This window comes from Chrysemys picta, chromosome 5 (assembly GCF_011386835.1).
Source record: "Chrysemys picta bellii isolate R12L10 chromosome 5, ASM1138683v2, whole genome shotgun sequence".
Taxonomy (NCBI): domain Eukaryota; kingdom Metazoa; phylum Chordata; order Testudines; family Emydidae; genus Chrysemys; species Chrysemys picta.
Window position 1 is genome coordinate 140,992,001 of NC_088795.1, and position 13,039 is coordinate 141,005,039.

The window sequence follows — 13,039 nt, forward strand, 5'->3', positions numbered from 1 at the left end:
TGCACACCGCCAGCTTTAGCAAGCCTGGCACTATAGGAAAAAGAGTGTAAACTTTCAGTTAATTAACCAAACTCTGAAGGATATAGGAGTTTAGGTTTAAATTGTGTTCATGACTGAGCTAAAGAGGAAAACTTAGTGTTTCTCACTCTGATCCGGGGAAGGATTAACCAAACTCTGAAGGATATAGGAGTTTAGGTTTAAATTGTGTTATAGAGGTACATACACCCTCAGCCGTAGCAAGACTGAGCTAAAGAGGAGAACTTAGTGTTTCTCACTCTGATCCGGGGAAGGATCTAATCCGGGGAAGGATTTGTATAATTGGTGTATGAACCCTCGGTGGTAGCAGACCGAGTAATACAGAGGGAAGCTTAGCGTCTCTCCCTCTGGCCCAGAGTGGGTTAAAAACATAAGATGCAGATCTTATTCTGTTAAACCAAACTCTGAAGGATATAGGAGTTTGGGCAGCGTAGTGTGGTTTATGTTTGTTTGGTTTTTTTTGTAAGTAATATTGTGGTAATTTCACAATGTTGAAGAAAATGTTTAAGAAATGGGACCAGGAAGGGTGGGGGCTAGTTGGAAAGCCCACCCTCCTTGCTAAATTTGTAGTGGAACAAGGCTTGTGCCCATGGAAAGAAACTGTTTATTGGAAAAAGCAGGATCGGGCCCAGGCAAGCAACAGATAGAGAAACTGAAAAACAGGTTGGGTACAGAGAGTTAATACAGCACTCTCAAATCTTACAGCAGCAGTAACATCAGGAGAAGAAACATTTAAGACCCCAGAAGGGGGCAGACCTTTGGGACCCCTCTGGAGATTGGGAAGGGGAATATTTGGGATATTTGGGTAAATTCCTCCTCCCAGGGCCAAAATGCCATTGACACAGTTAACAACAGTGCCTGCTTCTGCCTCAGATCTCCAGGCCATGGCAAAATGGCTGGAGATTTTAAAACAATTTTTTTTTTCTAAATGAAGTGTTAATGCCCTTTTACTGAGAGAAAGGATTTACACTCACAAAAAATGCACCATTTAATTAGCATTTGTGCAGCCCCAAGTACCAAACACACTGTGGCAGAGACCAAGCAGGTTCTGCCATGGTAAAAGCACTGTGCTAATTTGTTTCCAAGCTTCTATCTTTCAGGCTCTGAACCAGAACATCAGGAGAGCTGGTACCAGCTGAAGAGTTATAAAATACCATGGTTATAGTGTCATGACAAAGTCTGTGTTCAGTGTTCTGTGTTGCATGTTCTGTGTCTGTCTCTAGTGGTGTCCTGTGCTAGCATTGGGTCCAGAGAGAGGGGATACTACACTAGACAGGGCAAATGTCTTTTCCTCTCTCTACTTCCCCCATCTCCATCCAACTTATCAATCACCACTTGTGTCCAAAAGACTTTGGTCCCCAGTGCATCAGGGTTATTTTGTTTTGTCAGGTTCTCTAATAATCATTTTGTTGTTGATTTTTGTTCTTGATATATTTGTATTGTTAGTTACATTTGCTTGTATTATTATTATTAATTCCACACTTTCCTCTATGCACTCTGGTTCTGTTTCCCCAAACCCTGAAGGGTAGTTCTTGGGCCCCCATGACCTGTAAGACCTTGGCCCATAATTGTATGGCCCCATCTTTCAGGTCCCCAGAAACCTCTAAGAACAACTGTTAAAAATAGGGAATTCTACAACATTTTAGCAACTGAATGTTAGTTTAAGTCCAAATCAGCTTAACCTTGCATAACAACTGTGGTACTCCTACAAAATCTTATTTGTTGTGTGTGCTTAAGAAGGTCCTGACCTCAGTGACTTTTATTGTTTGATGGCTATTGCAGCATCAAACTTGGGCCTCATTTTGTTTGTCAATGTACCCAATTATTGTAATGGTGTTGGGTCTGAACTTTTGATGAGCTTAAACTTAACCCAGACTTGATGTCTCTGTCTGAACTTTTAATCAAAGCTCTGACCTGCGAACTACTCATGACACCCCCCCTCCCCTTAAGTAGCCATCTCCCCTTATCTCTTTTTGAATTTACATTTTAACCTGTTTTATCCTGTAGAATCTTGTTTGATTATGCATGACCATTATGATCTGTTAATCACTTTGTTTACTTCTGTGTATAAATATTGATGCTCACCCCTAATAAACTTGCCACACTTACTCTGAAGCCTTTCAAGCTAAGGATAGTGTGAGCCCGTTGATCAACGAATTGGTGTCTGGTCTCTGACAGATTGTGAGCCCCATACCAACTCCGCACGAACTCGGGTGCTGGAGAGGTGAGTGAGGACTTGCTTTTTACCTAACAATTTGGGGGCTCGTCCGGGATTTCCTTCTGGTGCGGTGCCTCTGTCCAGTGGTCAGACCACTCATATACGAATTGGCAGGCGCCACGGGAGATTTCTCCCAGCCAATTCAATATTGAGGGGTCGTGTACTGGACAGCAGGGTAAACGCCAGTTGGAGGGCTCCTGTCAGACACCATGGGTCAAGGGACTAGCGTGTCTCTTGAGAGTCCGTTGGGGATTGTAAATAAGTTATGGAACGAAGGGAAACTCCCAGTACAGACAGGAATGTCTAGGAGGAAGTTGTACACACTGTGTGTAAGGAATTGGACTGGGTATACCGCGGTATTGGCCGACCCGGAGATGAGGTGGCCTTCGTATGGCTCTTTCGAACAGGCTGCCTTAAGAGGAGTAAGGAGCCAGATCGAAAAAGACCATCCGGGACAGTTATGTTACTGGTTTTGTTGGGACACAGCAGCAGAGCTGTGGAAATCTTTAAAAATTATGGCAGTCAGGTATTCTCCCGAGAGTGAACCCCCTCCATGTTATTTCGATGAAGGGTGTAAACCACGGCGTGTTTTGACTCGTCAGTTGGTCCCCACTGCACCTGCCCCTATTCCTCCGCAGGGGGACTCTCTCCAGGGCGCAGAGGGGAATCTGCAGGACTCCAGATCGGAATCTCTGCAGAGGGATAAGGGGGAAATGGAAGGGCACACCTCGGGAGGAGTAATTACTAGGCAAAAGATCAAGCAGATGCAGCAGGTTGCATACCCCTCCCCTGGGGACGCCCAGAGGGTCTGGTTGCATCCGCAGATACTTACACCAGGGACGAATACACCCCTGCACCACCAGCTCAGCCCGTTCCCCAGGCCTGGATCAACTACGGGCAACAGCAGCAGCTGCAGCAAACTCAGCCTCCTCAATGACGGTACCCCGGGGGCGAAGGCAAACAATGTGATGGTCTTATTTCCTTAATGTCTTTAGCTGGCTCCTTCCTCACTTTCTCCCCTCTCAGCAAAGAGCCTCGTCTAACTCTTTCAGTCCAGGGACTGCCTGTCTCCTTCCTCATTGATACTGGAGCTACTTTCTCTCTTTTAAATCATGCCCCCTCTCCCTGGCTATCCTCTGAGGTTAAAACCGCAACTGGGGTGGAGGGCAACCCACAGTCTCTGGGACTCACTTTGCCTCTAAATGTTATTTATGCTGATAAATGTTTTTCTCACCGTTTTCTTTTTTCCCCAGCTTGTCCGATCCCTTTGATGGGCCGGGATTTACTCTGTAAGCTTGAGGCTACTTTAACCTGCACTCCTGAAGGGGTAGGATTATTGATGACAGTGTTAGGAGATTCGGCCCCAACTCAGGGTAATTGGGAAACCCCCCCCTCTCTCCCCTGACCTCACTGACTTGCCTTTAACCCTCTGGGGAATTTCTGACACTGATGTTGGCCTGCTCCTTTCGGCAGAGCCAGTAAGGATTCAAGTGAAGCCCTCCTTAACCCCCGCGTCAGTCCCTCAATACCCCCTGTCGCTGGAAGCCCGGGAGGGCATCCGCCCCCTTATCGAGGGATTCATTGCACAAAAGCTAGTCCGCCCTCAGCGCACCCCCTGTAACACCCCTATACTGCCTGTCAAAAAGCCTCCTAAAAAGGACGGAGACCCTATTCGTTGGCACTTTGTACAGGATCTACGGGTTGTTAATCAGTATGTGGTCCCTCTTCATGCAGTAGTTCCTGATCCAGCTACTATCATCAGCCAAATCCCCTGGGATGCTGAGTGGTTCACTGTTATTGACTTAAAATCAGCCTTTTTCAGCATTCCTGTGCACCCAGACTCTCAGTATCTCTTTGGTTTCACCTGGGAGGGACAAAGTTATGTCTGGCAACGACTTCCTCAAGGCTACAAAGACAGCCCCACGATTTTCAGCCAATGCCTCTGCCACAACTTGGAAGGCTTCACCAGTCCGCAGGGATCCACGTTAGTCCTATACGTAGATGACATCCTATTAGGTAACCGCAAAGAAGCTGCCCTCTGCATCGATGGTAAGGCACTTTTATTATACCTACACACCAGAGGCCACAAGGTAGACCCTAACAAGATTCAGTGGGTCTCACAGAAGGTCCGATATCTGGGCTTCCTGTTAACCCCAGAGGGGAGACAAATGGACCCAGTCCGCATAAAGACTATCCAAAACTGCCCTCTGCCAAACACCAAGAAACAACTTCGAGGTTTCTTAGGATTAAGTGGCTTCTGTTGCCCCTGGTTACTGTCCTGCGGGAGGTTAAGCAAACCGCTCCACCGACTCACTGCTAACCTTGCTCCTGACCCTTTGCAGTGGTCCCCGGACACAATCCAAGCCTTTCAGTTACTCAAGGACAGTGTGGCCTCCTCCATGTCTCTCCGCCCCCCCAATTACAGCAAACCCTTTCACCTTTTTGTCCACGAGAGGGGTGGAATTGCTAGTGGCGTCCTTACCCAGCTGAGCGGGCCCCACCATTTCCTGCTTGCTTTTTACTCTCAGCAGATCGACCCTGTTGCTCAGGGAACCCCATCCTGCACCCGGACTCTGGCAGCAGCTGCCCTGCTGATCACAAAGGCAAAGAGCCTGACCCTGGGTCATTTTACCACGGTTTGGACCTCTCATGCCTTGTCAGCCCTTCTGCGTAGGGGCACAACCCAAGTCTTTTCGGCCCATCATCAGCAACAGCTAGAGGCCGAACTCTTAGAAGACACTAACCTAACTTTTGAAAGGTGTGGGCCCCTTAATCCAGCTACCTTGCTTCCTGACCTGCCAGTCCTCCAGGATCAGCACGACTGTGTGGAAGTAGTTTATAGCATCTTACAGATAAGGGACAACCTGTTTGACGTGCCACTGGACAACCCTGATTGCATCCTCTTCTCGGACGGAAGCTCCTTCTATGTTGATGGCAAGCGTTTCACCGGTTATGCAGTCACCTCTGAAAGGGACATTCAAGAGGCCGCCTCACTGCCAGGCAACTGAGGAGCCCAAGCCGCCGAACTCTATGCCCTGGCCCGAGCTTGCCAGTTGGCCGCTGGTAAGACCGTTACCATTTTTACTGATAGCAAGTATGCTTTTGGAGTTGTGCATTGTCACATCCACCTCTGGAAGTTTCGAGGTTTCCAGACAGCTGCCGGTAAACCCATTCAGCACCTCCCCCTCATCCACAAGCTTTTGGACGCCCTCCAAGAACCCTCGGTTCTGGCTGTAGTTCACTGCCGGGCTCATACTAAAGATGATAGCCCCGTCACCCGTGGGAATGCCCTGACTGACGCCTCCGCCAAGACGGCTGCCGTCTTACCCTTAGCCATGCCCACGTTGGCTATTGCAGCCTCCTCCTTTACTCCACCGCACCCCGTACCAGTACCCACTGCTGAACTACAGTCGTGGGAGAGCCTCGGAGCCACTCTGGTCAAAGGGACCTAGCTTATACCGGATGGCCGAGCCTGCCTCCCTCGCTCCACATACCCCGTGGCAGTTCGCTGGCACCAGGATAAGGGGGGTCACTACGGCACGCACGCCCTTGTGGACACCATCGCTCGCTTTTGGTATGCTCCAGGCATTCAACCCTACTGCCTGTCAATAGTGAAAGCATGCAGCACATGTCAGCGTAATGGACCTGCTCCGCCTCTTAAAAAAATTAAGGGTGGAAGACCTCCGCCTGCTGCTCCATTTCAACATCTTCAACTTGACTTTGCAGATATGCCAAAGGCTTTTGGGAAAAAGCACCTCCTTGTTTTGGTTTGCCCTCTGACTTCCTGGGTCGAAGCTTTTCCTACTGCTAATTGTACTGCTGCCACAGTGGCGAAGATTCTCCTTAGAGACATTGTACCCCGTTTTGGCATCCCTCTCGTGCTTGACTCAGATCGCGGACCTCACTTTACTGGTCATGTCCTTGGCCGTTTAGAACAAGGACTGGGCATTTCACACTCCTTTCATACACCCTACCACCCCCAGTCTAGCGGGAAAGTTGAGCGTATGAATAGGGAGCTTAAGTTTACATTGGCTAAATACTGTCAGGAAACAGGGTTAAAGTGGCCTCAGGTACTTCCCTTGGTCCTGTTTCACCTTCGTACTCGCCCAACCCGTGTATTGGGATTATCCCCCTTTGAACTGCTCTATGGACACCCCCCTTTCAAAGGCAGGGCGCTACCACGTGCTGATGTTTCACTATTGGGAGGGGATCATATGACCGTGTGCCAGTTTCTCTCCCTACAGGCTCGCCTCCGTACCCTTTGGAAAGCCTCGCAGTTTTCCCAGACCGTGTCGCTGGAAGAACAGATCCACCCGTTCCAACCAGGGGACTTCGTCTGGGCCAAAAAGTTCATTCGTGGCGACACCCTCCAGCCGAGGTTTACTGGACCCCACCAGGTTCTTTTAACAACCCAGACTGCAGTGTTCCTAGAAGGACGCAAATCCTGGATCCACCACTCCCACGTCAAGCCAGCCGTAGTGGACCACAGTGATGGACCAGCAGCTCTTGCCACCACTGAGGACACTGCCTCCGACCAGTGGACCAGCTTACCTCTTTCAGACATCAGACTTAAATTGACTCGGAAAAAATGAGAGGACCTTTTATTCTGACAACTGTATGTTTTTTATTATGCCTTTTTAGTTTATTTTCTGCTTATGAAGATAATGCTTTTATTAGATATTCCCACGAGGTTAAAACTCGTATTTTAGGAAATAGAAGTAATTGCTGGGTATGTACTCAATTTCCAGTAAATGCAGAACAGGGAGTCCCCTTCACACCCATTTCCCTGACCACTGCTAATATGACTTGGATGCCACCGGCTAGAGTAAAAGATCCAGTCCAACACAATCTTACATGGGACAAAACTGGAGTGCCAATTAACAGATATCTCAGGGTAACCAATCAGACAGGATCACTGTGTTTTGTTAAAGAAAAGGGGTCAACTTTTATGGGAACAAGTAAATGCAACATGTATTTTAATGGCACCGCCTTTAGTAAAAATCTTGGCTTCAAGCCTTGCGCATCCCACTTATCCCATATGTGGATCCCTCACCCCGATCCAACTTTTTCATGGGTGGGCAAGCCTTCAGAGTCAGCTTTTAAGAAGCCCTGCTCAGATCACGAGGGTGTCCAACTAATTGCTAAGGGACATACGATTGCCTTCTACAACTGCTCAGGCAGTACTACACTTCCCTTTGAAAACACCACTACCAAATTGTGCCTCTGCAGTTCGCACAACGACCCCTCTGCGTTACCAGGGGAACAGTGGTACAACGGGTGGTGGGTTACCTCCTACTTTGAGAAATGGAATACCCGAAACGCATTGTATGGAACATACTGGGTGTGTGGGCCCAAAGCTTATTACTTTCTCTCCCCTGATTGGGCAGGGTCATGTTATTTAGCGTGGCTAACACCGCCTTCTCGCATCTCCCTCACTCCCCCTCATTTTCCCCACGTTCGTAACATCCGTGAAACCTTCAGAGATATTAATATCCGTGATGGTTTGTCGTGGCAGCGGTGGGCTGGTCTCATTAGCTTGAGGGGTGGTGTCATCCGTCTACAGGGACTACTAGAATCTTTAACCAATGAAACTGCGACCCTATTTGAGAATCAGGCTGGGGAAATGTCCCAGCTGCGCCAGTTAGCTTTGCAAAACCGAATGGCTTTAGACATAATGTTAGCAGCCCAGGGAGGAACTTGCGCCCTCATAAATGAAGAATGCTGTGTTTTTGTAAATGACACCTACTCTGACACTTTTCAACGTACCAAACATCTAAGGGAAATGGCGAAGAACTACTCCTCTGGCCAGCCACCTTATGATTGGTGGGGAGCCTTATGGAATTGGCTGCCTGGATTTGGGTGGGTTAAAAAAAACTCTTGGTGGGTATTGTTGGGGCCATAGTAATCCTTATAATACTGTGTTACTGTATTCAGTGTGTCCCCTCCCTCATAGACTCATGTGGGTCAGTTTATTCTTTTCCTACTTCAGCCAAGGGCCTTACTCTCTTCAAGTTGGCCCAGGCTGAAATTGCCAAGCGGCCCTTGGCTCCTTAAAATGGGGTGTAGCTTTTGGTAAATAGTTATCCCAAAGCTACAAATGGAGGAATGTTGGGTCTGAACTTTTGATGAGCTTAAACTTAACCCAGACTTGATGTCTCTGTCTGAACTTTTAATCAAAGCTCTGACCTGCGAACTACTCATGACACCCCCCCTCCCCTTAAGTAGCCATCTCCCCTTATCTCTTTTTGAATTTACATTTTAACCTGTTTTATCCTGTAGAATCTTGTTTGATTATGCATGACCATTATGATCTGTTAATCACTTTGTTTACTTCTGTGTATAAATATTGATGCTCACCCCTAATAAACTTGCCACACTTACTCTGAAGCCTTTCAAGCTAAGGATAGTGTGAGCCCGTTGATCAACGAATTGGTGTCTGGTCTCTGACAGATTGTGAGCCCCATACCAACTCCGCACGAACTCGGGTGCTGGAGAGGTGAGTGAGGACTTGCTTTTTACCTAACAATGGTAATGGTTTTGTTGTATTTCCAATTATTATAATTATAATTGTTTGCATTTGTGTTTGTTATATCTGGTGTTTAGTCAATTCTAATAGTTTGTTATATTCACCTGGTTATAATTGTTTGGTTTGTTTGCAACAAATACAAAAAATTTAATATGGTGACCACTCAAGAATTGTTCTTGAGAGGTCAAAAGGGGGACAATGTAGATCAATCTCTGATAATTTTCATATGACTTTACATTGTGCCTCTTCATATAACCTTGTGGTGGGTCTACCCACGTGTGACCTCTGTTTTCATGGAACTTTGTATCAAAGCCTCATTTAGAAACTTTGCATTGCCCTTGGTATAATATTATAGCCCCTAAGGATAAAATAAGATAGAAGAACATTTCTTTTTGCTAGCAGTAAAACAAGAGCTCTCCCCCCCCCCCCCACTCTTAATCAATTGCCCTGTTGAATGAATGTGGATGAGCAAGGCATGGAAGGCAGCACCTCCAGACAGCCTCAACTGTTGGAGAGGGGCTGGGAGCCAGACCCAAGGACAATAAAACGTGTCAAGTGGGCTCATTAAAGACAAGCAGACATACTGACGGCCTCGGGGGTTAGAAGCAAGCACCTTCTTTTGGAAACACCCTCTTTGCAGCATTGGGACAACACTCAAAAGAAAGCAGCACAAAGGACCAATGGACACAGACACAGAGTTTGAATCTGGTCTAGATTTGCATAAGAGGGAAGCTGCTATAAAAGTGAGGTGTCTTGCAGAGGACCCCGGGTCTCGTCTTGTCAACATGGGAGCATCAATCCGGATCGGCAGAAGCCCGGCTCCACCCCCTCCCCCATCTAACTTACCTGGCCAGTGAAGTTAAGGGGGGCAACTAATTGGTAACAACAAGACGGAGTGTGTTTGTGTGTGTGTGTGTGTGTGAGTGTAAGTGTAATATATTATATGCATATAATACAGTGTTAATGAATACATGTATTGCTAATAAATGTGGCGTTCTGCCTTATTCCCCCTGAAAAGATCCTGTGCAGTACTTTAAGTACAACAGTTGTAGGTGTCGTGCAACTGTACCAGGAGGCACTCTAGACAGCTGCAGCCCACAGGGCCCTGGGCTGGAACCCGGAGTAGAGGGTGGGCCTGGGTTCCCCCCAAACCTCCCAACTCCTGATCAAACACAGGAGGAATTGACCTGGACTATAGCTTCTACCAGAGGGGAAGGTCTCTGGACTGTTTCCTGACCCACAGGGTCAATCTGTGAAGCGAGCAAATCCGCCAATAAGCGCAGGACCCACCAAGGTAGAGGAGGAACTTTGTCACAGTAGATACTTTCCAAAGCCAGTAATAACAGCTGGAGTAATTTTAAGACAACAACCAAGGATCGCTCATGAGAAAGCCAGTGGGTTTTCCCAGGTTGGACTAATTTGAACTTCAGTCCCAGTGTATCATCTATAGTTTCCAAGATATTTAGGCTTTTTGGACTCTTGCTGAAAAAAAGATCATAAAGAAGACATTAATTTTATAGCTTTTAAAATGTCTTTTGAAGAGTCTGCCACTTGTACTAGCACTAGTTGGAGTAGATGGCCTCTGCAGTGTGTATAGGAGAGATTAGGGTTACACTTGTCTCTGAGCAAAGCTTGTACTCCACCATGTCTTCCAGAGAAGTTTGCAGCTCCATCAAATACACAAGCAGCCATCTGTTTGGGGTCCAACTGACAAGCATTTAACTCTTCTAAGATGTGTGTTTTCACAGATGCAGCCGATGTGTCTTCTATAACTTGAACATCTAGAAATGCATCTACTGGCCTACCACTGACATCAAGATAACATACACAATGACTTAATACTTGATGCCCATTTGCATCGGTGCATTCATCAGCCATGTATGCAAATTTTTTGAATGTGGTGAGAGAGTTCTTCACTTTTTCAACTGTTGTGTCTTTCACTGTTGCACCGCATGCTTCTAGCCAGTCAGTTGAGTTTCTTGCAGAAAGATAGTGAGCATTTGCTGGTCTTGTTCAACTTCAGGATGAACAAGTAACAAAGCACTTAACATTGGCCTCCAGTTTGTAGTGTGTGGTATCTCTTGCTTAAATAGAAAGTATGTTGCCACAGCCATGTTTGTTCGCATGAACTGAGGTGTGTCTCCAGCATTCTTAACAGCCTCATTAACACTCACTGGTGTTGTCCTTGGTCAGTGGAGACTCAGAGTTCAGAGGTGCTTTCACATGAGTTCACCTCCCAGGTGGGGGGCAAGAAGGCACCTTGTTCGTTCCTCCAGCTGCTCACTGTTCGCTCTGGCCACTGTTGTTCGTTGTGCCACCGTTCAGTCCATCGCTCTGTTGCCAATGGCCCTGCGCAGTCACCTTCTGCTGCCACCGTGACCTCTGTGAGTTGGTCTCTTGAGGTTCCACTAGCTCTCAGTGATTTCAGCTGAGCTCTCAGTGGGGGAACCTCGCTGCTAGTACAGACTGGGCCCTCTCTTCCACAGAAACACTGTCCCACAGATTGACAGAGCCAGACGAGTACCCAGAAGTCACCTCCTACAAGACAGGCCCAACAAAGAAAATAACAGAACACCACTAGCTGTCACCTTCAGCCCCCAACTAAAACCTCTCCAGCGCATCATCAGAGATCTACAACCTATCCTGAAAGATGATCCTTTACTCTCACAGATCTTGGGAGACAGACCTGTCCTCGCTTACAGACAACCCCCCAACCTAAAGCAAATACTCACCAGCAACCACACATCACTGAACAAAACCACTAACCCAGGAACCTATCCTTGTAACAAACCCCGATGCCAACTCTGTCCACATATCTATTCAAGTGACATCATCATAGGACCGAATCACATCAGCCATACCATCAGGGGCTCGTTCACCTGCACATCTACCAATGTGATATATGCCATCATGTGCCAGCAATGCCCCTCTGCCATGTACATTGGCCAAACCGGACAGTCTCTACGCAAAAGAATTAATGGACACAAATCTGACATCAGGAATCAAAATACTCAAAAACCAGTGGGAGAACACTTTAACCTGTCTGGTCATTCAGTGACAGACCTGCGGGTGGCTATATTACAACAGAAAAACTTCAAAAACAGACTCCAACGAGAGACTGCTGAGCTAGAATTGATATACAAACTAGACACAATCAACTCCGGTTTGAATAAGGACTGGGAATGGCTGAGCCATTACAGACATTGAATCTATCTCCCCTTGTAAGTATTCTCACACTTCTTATCAAACTGTCTGTACTGAGCTAGCTTGATTATCACTTCAAAAGTTTTTTTCTCTTAATTAATTGGCCTCTCAGAGTTGGTAAGACAACTCCCACCTGTTTATGCTCTCTGTATGTTTGTATATATATCTCCTCAATATATGTTCCATTCTATATGCATCCGAAGAAGTGGGCTGTAGTCCACGAAAGCTTATGCTCTAATACATTTGTTAGTCTCTAAGGTGCCACAAGTCCTCCTGTTCTTCTTTTTGCGGATACAGACTAACACAGCTGCTACTCTGAAACAGCAGGACTAAGCACTTAGACCTGATTATCGGTGATTTCAGCTCTAGTGGTCACTTAACAAAACAAAAGACTCTCTATGGAGCCTAATCAGCTCTGTCTTTAAACAGCGAAGAGGGGCAGGTCAAATAGTACTTGTGACTCAGGCAGACCATCAAGCAAAACACCTGTCCCCACCCTCTCTCCTGATGCCCTCGATCAGCACAGGCTAAGTACAATTCTACTGCCCTTTACTCACACAATAACAACATTTCACACCCACCCCCGCCCCCCCGCATTCAAGTGATTTGTAACCCAACCCCAGCCAAAATCTATCACTTGGGCAGCACAGCTCTGTTTGCTGGATACCTGGGTAGATTAGGTGTGAATGTAAATACAATCTGGTCCTGAAGCCTTTCCCCCAGCCCCAGCCCATCAGTAGCTGTCAGGGAGAGCTCATTTAGACTTCGCTTACAAATCATCATTTGAAATGATTGGGTTGGCCAACATCACCGGAATGAACGCACCGACGTGGTCATCAAAAACAGCCGTATAAGGAAGCGAGTCTATGTTCATACTTTTCAAATCTGATACTTTTTCAGACACGTATTTTATCAGACACTGTATATGCTTTTAAAGTGTGTATTATTGTTTCAATTCAAATGTCCAAACAGTCACTAAATTGGCAACGCTGCATGTAACTAGTTCACAAAACTGGGGAGGGGGTTGGGGAAATTCAGGGGGGGGGGTGGGAAAT

At 46.9% G+C, this 13,039-nt stretch overlaps 1 protein-coding gene across 1 annotated transcript in view; it reads right to left on the reverse strand.

Moving 5' to 3' along the window:
* The window catches only part of LOC101942622 (shootin-1-like), a 53,727-nt gene that overhangs the window by 35,313 nt on the left and 5,375 nt on the right, over positions 1 to 13,039 (reverse strand). The window lies entirely within an intron of this gene.